The following is a 12386-nucleotide window of genomic DNA, read 5'->3' on the forward strand; positions in this document are numbered from 1 at the left end:
TGGTTTATTTGTTGCTGTTAAGGACTGCCGAAAGGTCAATTAGGCATGTCCACTTATTTTTTAAAACAACTTATTTCCGACACCACCTTCAAATTTGGAAAATAAGATTTTTACAAATCGCTACAAACAATTTTGCATTTTGTTTGAGCGACCATACTTTTCATGGAATGAAAAAGCAAGTTAAATCAATACTTGTAAAATGAAACGAAATGCATTACAAATTTGTTGAAGTTTGTAAAATGTTTTTTTTTTAGAAATGAATTAGTTTAATTTAATAACTTAAATAAATAAATTGCATAAAAAGTTGTTTAAATCATCGGAATGAAATCGGTTAAAAGGTGACATCCGCTTTTTTGTGGAAAAACCTCTAATTGCGTTCACTTTTTTTTTTTAATGTAAGTTTTAAATATAATATAATTAATATTAATAATAATATAATTAATATTTTAAATATATTTCTTTCAGGAAAGCATAAAATCATCTATGCCGAATAAATCATAATTTATGCGATTCTATCCTGGTTGAATGCCGAAGGACGCGTTTTTAGTTTAATTTTTTTATTCAGGTGTTACAGAAATCACTAAACGTCAAAACCACTAAATATATAATATATGTCGGGAAACAATAAATTCAGGGAAGCACAGAATTGTTGCGAAATTCTAAGTTCGGGGAAGTACAGAATTTATGCGTAAAGGCATAGCAGCAGAGATGGTGCAGTCTCTGCTGGTGAGTGAGGTCCGTTGACGAGTTACCGAAAGTCGTGAATAGAAAGAGATGACGTTAGAGGGCTCAACTGAGAGAGAGAATGCTGAGAGAGCATGATTGAGCATAATGATCGATGAGAGTGGATTCAGTCTAGTTTCGGTAACGAGTGTGAGGCGGGAACTCGCTGTGCTGCCGCATCGACTATAAAACTTAAGTGACAATGGATGAACATTACCGGTCTTCCGACATCAGAAGTGGGATCGCCTTCGCCACAAGAGCACAGCTCCGCTCAATATATGGCAGCGCTGGAAGAGCAAAACAAAAATCACATGGAAATTATAAAAGCCATGCAGGCGCCAAGGAGCCTCGGCGTCAGATGGGAAAACCACGCATGTGACACTGCCCAAATTTAATCCCGATGGCGCTGGAACAGATGCATCAGCATGTGCACTACGGTCGATTTAATCTTCAAAGATAAATGTGCTCGAAGGCAGCGCCCTAGTAATAGCACTAATCAAAGCGCTGGAAGGCAGTGCTTCGCAATGGCTATCCCAGGTATGCTTTGCTGCATCACCTCGACCCAATTCAAGGAACTGTTCATCCAGCGATTCGTGGGCATTGAGACAACAGCTGCCGTTACTGATTAATGTTTTAAATGGGCATCCCAGATCTGGAGAAAGCTTTGCGGAAATATGGCAGTCGCATAGTTACGCTCATTACTATCCAAGTGGAAATCGAAGGAACTGGAGGAGATTGCGGTGTCAATAGCGTTAGCCCACATGACACAAATTGACAACAATTTGCTGCGTTGGGTTTTTGACGACGCGTAATGAACTACAGCGGCAGCCGCAGGCTTACGCCTTCAAGAAACGTAAAAACGAAAATTATGAATATTCGTCAAGCTCTGACAAGAAGAAACCACGAATGCAGTCGCAGGTAAAAGGCCATTGTTGTGGAAAAATTGGACACAAATACGCCAAATGCCGCGCTCGCATGGAGAGCTCATCCTTCACCAATGGAAAGAATTACAGTGAAAGCAGCGTGTCCGGAGTAAAGGAGCGTTCAAAGTGTGGTGAGGTTGGACATATTGCTTCTGTATGCCCCAAAGGTAGTACCAGTGGAAACGGCGAGTACAAGAAGAAGCGCGTGGACATTTGTATGTCAAGTTCTTCAGCCCAAAGGCTTATTCTATCAAAGGGGTGAGACCTTTCCATTTTTTTTTGACTCGGGTGCCTTGTGTTCTTTGAGAAAATAAAAAATTAAGTAACAAAATTTCTGGAAAAAGATTTAATAATTTAATTGTACTACGAGGAATTGGCGACAATATTGTTAAGAGCCATTTGCAGATTTTGTCTACGGTTCAAATATCCCAATTTAATTTATAAATTTTGTTCCATGTCGTATTCCAAGAAACATCCAATTTTGAAAATTTACTTGATACCGACATAGATTTAAGTGAAATTGATAAATGTAAACTAAAAAACGTATTGGAAAAATACTCTGACAATTTTATAAATGGAATCCCAACTAAACGCGTAACCACAGGAGCATTAGAAATTCGTTTGATAGACGAGAATAAAACTGTTCAAAGGCGCTCATATCGACTCAGTGCAGATGAAAAGCTATTAGTTGGAGAAAAAATAGACCAAATGATTAAATCCAATGTGATCCGTCCAAGCAATTCGCCATTTGCAAGTCCAATGCTCTAGTTAAAAAGAAAGATGGCAGCGACAGACTGTGCATTGATTTTTCGTGAGCTAAATTAAAACACTATCTCAGATAAGTACCCGTTGCCATTGATTTCTGATCAGATAGATCGCTTGCGAGGCGGAAAATATTTCTCTACTTTAGACATGGCCAGCGGATTTTATCAAATACCGATTCATCCTGACTCCATAGAAAGAACAGCATTCGTTACCCCAGAGGGTCAGTACGAATTTCTGGTGATGTCATTTGGGTTTAAAAAATGCATCTTCTATTTTTTCAACGTGCCATAGTCCGAGCCCTGGGTGACTTAGCCTATTCCTACGTAGTAGTCTACATAGATGACGTGCTGATTGTAGCAGAAACAAAGGAGGAAGCATATGAAAGGTTAGGCATAGTGCTGTGAGTTTTGTCTGGGGCAGGTTTTACATTTAATATGAAAAAGTGCGCTTTTCTTCACACAGGAATAGAGTACCTCGGATTCTATATTAAAGATGGTGAAATTAAACCGAATCCAAGTAAGAGATAGAAGCCCTGTCTGTTCTGTCGCCACCATCCACTGTAACGCAGTTAAGGCAATTCATAGGTTTGGCATCGTACTTCAGACAATTTGTCCCGCAGTTCTCAGAGCAGATGAAGCCGCTCTATGAGTTGACCTCTAAACTTAAAACGTTTGATTGGAAAGAAAAGCATGAGCAGATCCGACAGAAGATTATCAAAGTACTGACGTCTGACCCTGTACTGACAATCTTTGACCCTGAACTCTAAATCGAATTGCATACAGATGCCAGTGCTGATGGGTATGGCGCAATGCTAATACACAAAATAGATGGTAAAACGAAGAGTAGTTGAATATTTTAGCAAACGCACGACAGTATCGAAGCTAAATATCACTCATATGAGCTGGAAACCTTAGCTGTTTACAAATACAGTGAAAACACTTCAGACATTAATTTACATGGTAGAAATTTATTTGTGCACACCGATTGCAATTCACTAAAAGCGACTCAAACGAAAGCTGAATTAACCCCAAGAGTACACCGTTGGTGGGCGTATTTACAGGCTTTTGATTTTAGCGTTGAGTATAGAAACAGTAGCCAAATGGCACATGTGGACTTTTTATCGCGCAATCCAATTCCTGTAGTTTCAACTGTCATCCGTAGAGCAGAGGTTCGTGTAGATCTAGCAGCAATAACAAATAATTGACTGATAGCCGAATAGCAACGAGATGATAGCATAATAAAAATCATGGACCAATTAAATAGCGAAGTTATAGAGACAGATGTGATGAAAACTTATGAAATTAGAACTGGGCTATTATATCCCAAGATACAACGTAATGGCAAGAATCGTTGTTTACCAGTGATTCCTAAAGCGTTTAAGTGGTCTGTCATAAACCATGTACACGAGGCTATGATGCATATGGGATGGCAGAAGACTCTAGACTAGGTTTATGAACAATTCTGGTTTGAGCACATGTCTAAATATGTCAAGAAGTTCGTTGAAAATTGCATAACCTGCAAATTATCTAAGCCCCCTTCTGGAAAGGCACAAATGGAATTGCACCCCATACCTAAGATTAATATACCTTGGCATACTATCCACGTAGATATAAGTGGCAAGCTCAGTGGAAAAAATTACCTGAAGGAATATATTATTGTCCAGGTAGATGCATTTACAAATTTTGTTCACTTGTATCACACTCTTAATCTAGACTCAGAAAATTGCATTAAAGCCGTGAAGTCAGGTATATCTTTCTTTGGAGTTCCCAGTCGAATCATCGCAGATCAAGGCAGGAGCTTTGCAAGTAATAAATTCCGTGAATTTTGCTCAACGAATAAAATTGACTTGCACTTAATAGCCACGGGCGCAAGCCGTGCCAATGGACAGGTGGAACGTGTCATGAGCACGCTAAAAGCTATGCTAACTGCTGTAGAAACTAGTGAACGTTCTTGGCAGGATGCATTGCAAGATATTCAGTTAGCCATGAATTGCTCTACAAATAGAATTACAAAATCTAGTGCTCTAGAATTGCTAATAGGGAAAGAGGCTAGGCCTTTTGGTATGCTGAAAATAAAAGAAGAAGATAATATAGTGAATAAAGAAAATGCTAGAATAAAAGCTAATGCACGGTACGATAAAAAAAGATTTGACAAAAACAAGGCGAAAGTTATTGCGTATAACGTAGGTGATCATGTTTTACTGAAAGCTGAAGAGCATCATCAAAAAAAACTTGATCCCAAGTTCAAGGGTCCGTTTCAAGTGGTCAAAGTATTAGATGGAGATCGATATGAATTGAAATCATTAGTTAATAAGCGGACGTATAAATACTCACACGAGTCTCTGAGAACGCTACCAAACAGACAGTTAATCAGCGAATTTACAGGAGAATTCCAAAGTAATGATGAGCCCCAAAATGGGGGAGAGCCTGCGATTGGCACAAGTGAAAGTGTGTCTGTGTCCCAAGAGGGGAAAGAGCATGAAGACGGCACAAGTGAAAGTGCGTCTGTGTCCCAAGACAAATTTAAGTTATGTAAACGATGAATTGTTTAAAATTAAGAATGGCTATGTATAAATTTGTACAAAAAAAAAAAATGAGAAGTTTATGTTAATTGTTGGAATTGTCTGTGGAAAGCGACTCTTATAGTTTGTAACTGCATAAGAGAACAATGATGAAAAGAATCAATGAATAAATTAAATTTAAGGCTTGGAATATGAAAACCAATATAACAGATGTTTTCCTGATTTGTTTGGCAATCTAGAAATTCAACACACAGGGACGTGTGATAGGTCAGGAAGGCCGTGTCGGGAAACAATAAATTCAGGGAAGCACAGAATTGTTGCGAAGTTCTAAGTTCGGGGAAGTACAGAATTTATACGAAAGGCATAGCAGCAGAGACGGTGGCAGTCTCTGCTGGTGAGTGAGGTCCGTTGACGAGTTACCGAAAGTCGTGAGATAGAAAGAGATGACGATAGAGGCTCAACTTGAGGGAGAGAATGCTGAGAGAGCAGGATTGAGCATAATGATCGATGAGAGTGGATTCAGTCTAGTTTCGGTAACGAGTGTGAGCGGAGCTCGCTGTGCTCCCGCATCGACTATAAAACTTAAGTGAGAATGGATGAAATTACCGGTCTTCCGACATATAATATATGTACCTAAATACTTCGCGGCGGGATCTTCCAATGAAACATCGCGAATTTTTTGTTTATACATTTGAGTCATTTTTTTTCGCAAATGATCACCGTACAAGCAAACTTAACACAAAAATAAGTTAATTTGAATGTAGAGATGGTAGCATTGCGATCGCTAAGCGATTTTGAAAAAATACCCAAACACTACAGAGTAAATAGTATTTTAGTATTTAAAATACAAAATTCGATTACGCTGGGCGGTAACGTGGTGTGTTTGAGTCGATAACTACACAGTGTGTAGTACACACCATGTCTCTATTGCCAATATACGATTTCCGAAAATTGATAGAGCATTAAATTTTAAGGTCCACTGTTTTTTAGTCGACTTTAAATAAATATTTATTTATTTATTTACATGTTAATTATTATACAAAATAATATAATAACTAAAAGAAGGTAGTGCTAGCAACTAAGGCCATCGACTTTTAAATAAATAAATAAAATCAAATACTACAAATTATTTAAAATAGCTAACAAATAGAAAATTATTTTTGTGAAATAACCAAAGTAAACAATAGCCCATAAATAGCAAAATAGCCAAATCTGGCTAGAAATAGCTAGTTGGTTGCACCTCGGGGCAACTCAGGCTGAGGCTGTGGCTGAGCGGGGCTTAGGGAGAGATTTGTATGAACCGCTAAGCATCTTACCTGGGGCAACTGTTGCAAGTGTTGCATAGAGGTGGAAAACTATCGATAGCGAGCGATTGTTTTTCTCAAACCATCGATAGTGTTGTACAAATTAATAAAACATTTCATTTAAGCTATTTTGAAAAAAAATAGATGTAAAAAGCTTATTTGTGGAGCCAAGAGTTCTAATTGAGAAACAATAACATTTTATTCTCCTTCAGTCGAGTTCGGCGATCGGAGACTATTTGTCCGGACTTGCTAAACAAAATCAAAAAAAAATTTTTTTTCTTTTGAAGTTGTAGCTTCCAATTCCACAATGGGTCTCGAGATTTGCTGAGATGCAATGAGAAGCTCACTTTCTAAAGAACGATTGCTTGCTCAGCGTTATTTAAGCGTTTTAATTCTGGTCATGCTTCTTTCTTCATATTTAAAAAACATTTTTTTTATTGACTCCAACAAACATTCTTGCAGCATTTTCCATTCGGTCGTGTTTAACGATGGTGTCAGTTGGTCAACTTTGCGGTATAATCCGTAAACTATTGGTATTATTAGAGAAACCGTGATGTGATGTCAATATGTTTGTTTGTTTTAATTATTCGCTCTATTCTAAAGTAGAGTCTGTTTCACCTAGTTGGCATTTCCTGTAACAAGCTAAGCGGTGTTTCGGATTCTAGGGCTTTTTATACCCGCTACCCATAGGGTAGAAGGGTATTATAACTTTGTGCCGGCATGAAATGTATGTAACAGGTAGAAGGAGGCATCTCCGACCATATAAAGTATATATAAGGTTGGCAAAAAAGTCTTGCGGTAATTCCGATAGGTGTCTTTGCAATCGCGTAGTTCTAGTTCTATTCGTCGCATCGGTTCATGTCGTTCGTGAGTTATAGCGTCACAAACATGGAGCAAAATAAAGAGAAAATACAGCATATTTTACAGTACTACTACGATAAAGGTACATACCGATACAGTTTCCATTTCCACCGCACAACGATGGTTTCAACGTTTTCGTTCTGGTGCGGAGGTGGTCGAAGATGCTCCACGGTCCGGAAAGCCTGTCGTCGAAAATTGCGATAAAATCGCTGAATTGATCGAAAGAGATTGGGATAGTAGCGCCGTAGCATCGGCCAAGAGCTGGGCATGAGTCATCAAACCGTTTTAAACCATTTGAAAAAGCTTGGATTAAAAAAAAGCTCGATGTATGGGTGCCACACGACTTGACGCAAAAAAACATTTTTGACTGTATGGATGCATGCGAATCGCTTCTGAATCGCAACAAAATCGACCCGTTTTTGAAGCGGATGGTGACTGGCGATGAAAAGTGGATCACTTACGACAACGTGAAGCGCAAACGGTTGTGGTCGAAAAGCGGTGAAGCTGCCCAGACGGTGGTCAAGCCTGAATTAACGGCCAGGAAGGTTTTTCTGTGTGTTTGGTGGGATTAGCAGGGAATCATCCACTATGCTCCCCTATGGCCAAACGCTCAATTCGGACCTGTACTGGACCGCGTGAATGCAGCACTCATGTAGAAGAGTCCATCTTTGATCAACAGAGGCCGAATTGTCTTCCATCAGGACAACGCCAGGCCGCACATCTTTGGTGACGCGCCAGAAGCTCCGGGAGCTCGGATGGGAGGTTCTTTTGCATCCACCGTATAGTCCGGATCTCGCACCAAGTGATTACCACCTATTTCTATCCATGGCCAACGAGCTTGGTAGTCGGAAGTTGGCCACAAGAGAGTCCTGTGAAAATTGGATCTCCGAGTTTTTTTGCCAATAGGGGAAGCGAGCTTCTATAATAGGGGCATTATGAAGTTGGCATCTCGTTGAGAACTCGTCATCGAACAAAACGGCGCATATTTGACTTAAATCGCATTATTATAACCAATTTTATGAACAATTGAAAATTCAATAAAAATACCGCAAGATTTTTTTGCCAACTTTATATATCATATCAAATACATTTCCATATATGTATATGAACAGCAGCAACTTGTGATCCAACGAGTTTAATAAAGATTCACGCTGCTATTTGTGTTTTATTTTTAAATTTTTTTGTTTTTTTCCAACAGCGATATTTCCGTCTGATTTTTGTGTCGGCCTTGTTCACTATCCTGTGATAGCCGAAGTTCCTCTCCATTTTTTATGCTTGCTTTCGGCTGTCCGCTTTATCTTGAGTTTTTTTTTGTCGAGAAAAAGACTCTAAAGAGACTGCCGAAGCATAGTATGTCCAAAAGCCAAAAGAGTAAAAAAGACTCAAAACCTTTATTAAAGCTTCCGACCACAGCTCGTCGCCTGTCGTCCACTTCGTCCGCTTCTTCGGGGTCCAAATCCGCCACTCCTGCCGCTCAACTCCAAGTCAAAGTTGATCGTCCGTCGCCGTCTGCTTCTTCCTCGGCAAAGACTCCGTCGTTGCCTAAACCTCCAACTGCTTCACGTAGAAAGGCAACTACCCGTTCAGTCCAAGCTACTGGTGCACTTCGAGAGTCGGGTCAGAGGGCCTGCAGCCGAAGGCGACAATGTACACACGTACGAGATCCGTCGTGACCGGCTGGAAGTCCTCTGGGACAATGTCGAGGCCGCCTATACCACATGCGCTGATGCACTGCATCGAGACGGCGATAACGAAGGCATACAGGCCATGGAGGCGAAATATGACCTCTGCTATGCAGTGTATGAGCGGTGTCTCGCCCGTGTAAAGTGGCAAATTAACCAAGTTTCCGGGTCCACCAGGAGTGAAGCATCCGCTCCTCCTGTGTACTCCAGTGGCTGCCGGCTCCCTCCAGTCGACACCGAAGTATTCCGTGGGGATTACTTGCGGTGGCCGACCTTCCGTGTTCTTTTCACGGCCATCTACGTCAACAATCCGAGGTTGACTCCGGTTGAGAAACTTTTCCATCTCAATTCAAAACCGCAGATGAGGCCAACGAGATCGTAGCCAAATTTCCGCTGACGAACGATGGTTTCGCGTCGGCTTGGAGTGCTCTCTGCGAGCGGTTCGAAAAAGCGCTTGTTGATAACGAGCCAATTAAAAATACTCGTCAACCTGTCCACGGTTTCGCAAGAGTCGGGAGCAGCGATTAAGGATCTGCATCATCCAAGCTTCCCAAACTTACTCTCTCACTATGGGAGCAATCATTGGTGAACAAGTCCAAGATTCCCGCATGGCAGGACATGAGCACGTTCCTCAACGAGCGTTATCATACACTCGAGGCTGTTGAGGACGTGAAGCAACCTTTCAACTCGCAGAACTCGACCGCTGGACCATCCCGTCCACAGCAGAGTTCAAAGCGAGTTAACTCTTTCAAGGCCCGAGTCATTCAGAGAGGCAAATCGTGTGACTTTGATCAAAAGAGAATCACCCTGTCCGGGTCTGTCCAGGCTTTCTTGAAATGTCGGTCCATGATCGGATGACCTACATCAAACAGAAGAGCCTCTGTTTGAATTGTTTTGCAAGAGGTCACCAACTCCGAGAGTGTGCGAGTGCGCACAATTGCTTCACATGCAAGGGGCGGCACCACACTCTTCTCCATCGGGGCGACAGTGCCCACAATGGTGCCTCTTCCTCTTCCACTTCAGCCACACTTCCCAACATACCGGCCACTCCGAATCAATCGGCAACAAATGTGCAAAATTACTTTGCCATTAACGCTCAGAACATCCTTCTCGGCACGGCGGTTGTCACTAATCGACTCGGGGTCCGAAGCGACTTTCATTTCTGAGCGTTTATTTCAACGCATAAAGTTGCCATTCCAATCCGTGCAAGCCCAAGAATCTGGGGTGAATCATGCAATTGCCGCCCAATCGCAGAAGTTATGCAACTTCAGCATTGGCTGTCCAACGAAGCCGAGGCTCCATATCGACACCTCAGCGTTCGTTATTCCACAACTGGCAGACAAGCTGCCATCATTCCGTGTGCCGAAAGGCTTCCTAAAGGATCTACCAGAGATTGAACTGGCAGATCCATACTTCTACAAAAGTGCTCAGATTGACATCTTAATTGGCGCGGATATTCTTCCGTCAGTCATTCTGAGCGGCTCCCGGCCAAACATTTGTGGCTCACTCCTTGGGCAAGAAGCCGTGTTTGGTTGGATCCTCACCGGCCCCGTCTCCCAGAATGTGTCGACACAACTGTCTCTGCGTTTTCGACGAGAGACGCCATCCAAGCAGACTATCAACTCGACAGATTAAGTTCCAAATTTTGGGAGGCGGAAGATATTCCGTCGAAGCTGGTTAGCTGCGAAAATACAACTTTCACGTAGCAGATGTGGCAGATATCGGGTGGTTCTTCCATTCCGGAAGCCCGTCACCACTCCTAATTTGTATCTGCCTCATCATTCATTCAAACCAGATAGGCACCGACACAAAGAAGAATAACCTCCTACTTCGTTTCTCTATTCGTCGTCCTGTGCTGTCCTATACTGTCCTGTTCCATGTGTCATTGACAATGTAAAGAAGGTACTGTAATAATCATTTGTTCTTGTTTCATTCCATGTTGCATGCCTTTCTCCGTGTGGATGGGCCTCAACTCGCTCGTAGACATTGTGATGTACTTCTATTACATGATTGCTGCCATGGGACCCAAGCACCAAAAGTTCATTTGGTGGAAGAAGTACCTGACCACCTTCCAAATGTTGCAATTCGTGGCTATTTTTACGCATCAGTTTCAGTTGCTGTTCCGCGAATGCGATTACCCCAAGGGATTCATGGAGTGGATTGGACTGCATGGCATGATGTTCCTGCTCCTCTTCTCCGTTTTCTACAAAGCCAAATACGTGAATGCCCAGTCGTCAGTGACGACGCGACGACCAACCGGAACCGACTCGATCTTAAACTCCAGCACGGCCACGTTCCCGCTCGCTGTCCCCCCATCGACCGGCCTCACCTCCGCCCGAGGGCGTTTCCAACTTCGCTCACATCTTTGCTACAGGATAAGGCTGTGAGCATCCTCCCGAGGCCAACATCCTGATCGACACCGGGTGTAAAACCTTCGAGATGCGAGCTCTGATCGACCCGTGCACTGCAACCAGCCGTACCAGCGCATCCTTGGCAACAGCCTATCGGCTTTCCGTCACCTGCGTTGGTATGGAGGGCGTATGCACGGCGATCATCCGCTCACGGACATCCGACTTCCGTCGAAAGGTGCTGCTTTGCCGCCGCACCGCCCTCCGAGCTGTCGATGGTCAGAACTTGGAGCAGTTCCGCAGCATTACTTTTGCCGACGAACGCTGGTTCCAGCCATCGATGATGTCCTTGGTGCTCGGCACTGATGTGTATCCTCACATCATTCAACCTGGCATCCTGCGAGCACCAACGGTTTTGCCAATAGCCCAGAACTCCACATTGGGTTGGATTCTGTCCGGTCCATGTGGACAATAAAACCGTTTGCAACTCATTGCAAGGGGGGAGGTTGTTGATGATAAATGTTTTTCGACAGCATTTGTTATGTTTCCATGCAGATAAATTTGTTTCAAATTTTTGCCATGCCCACAACCGAAATTTTAAAGTTACAGCTACAGAATTTTGGTGTATACTACAATAACAATAGTAATTATGATGAAAATAATACCGTAATATTTTGTTTATATTTCAAACTGGGTAGCGGGTATCTTACAGTCGAACACACACGACTGTAGCTTTCTTGTTTACTCTGTGATAAATTTCAATGTAGTACATCGATAAAAATAAATTTACATTTGGTATACTTAAATGATAATATGTATTGCTTTGTTTTTATTGATAACAGGTAGCGCTTAACTTATAGCCGAAGAAACTCAACTGAATCTTGGTAAACAGTAAATTTGGTTAATCAAATTAATTAATTAATAAATGTCAACTTAGGAGTCCTCACAATTAAATAAGACTCACAATTATTAAGACTGTATTGGGCTAGCGCCGAAATTATTTCTAATATTTATTATCGTACTTCTAATCGTGCTAGGCATAACCCAATTCGTATTCGAGTGGGCGTGGCAAAAAATTTGAAACAAACTTGATCTGCGTGCAAACATAACAAATGCTGTCGAAAAAAATTATAGCTCTATCACTGTCTCTGAGATCTAGGTGTTCATACGGACAGACGGACAGACACACAGACGGACAGACAGACATGGCTAGATCGTATCGGCTGTTGACGCTGATCAAAAATATATATACTTCATAT

The sequence above is a fragment of the Drosophila albomicans genome, unplaced genomic scaffold (genome assembly GCF_009650485.2).
Source record: "Drosophila albomicans strain 15112-1751.03 unplaced genomic scaffold, ASM965048v2 utg000122l_pilon, whole genome shotgun sequence".
NCBI classification, from domain to species: Eukaryota; Metazoa; Arthropoda; class Insecta; order Diptera; family Drosophilidae; genus Drosophila; species Drosophila albomicans.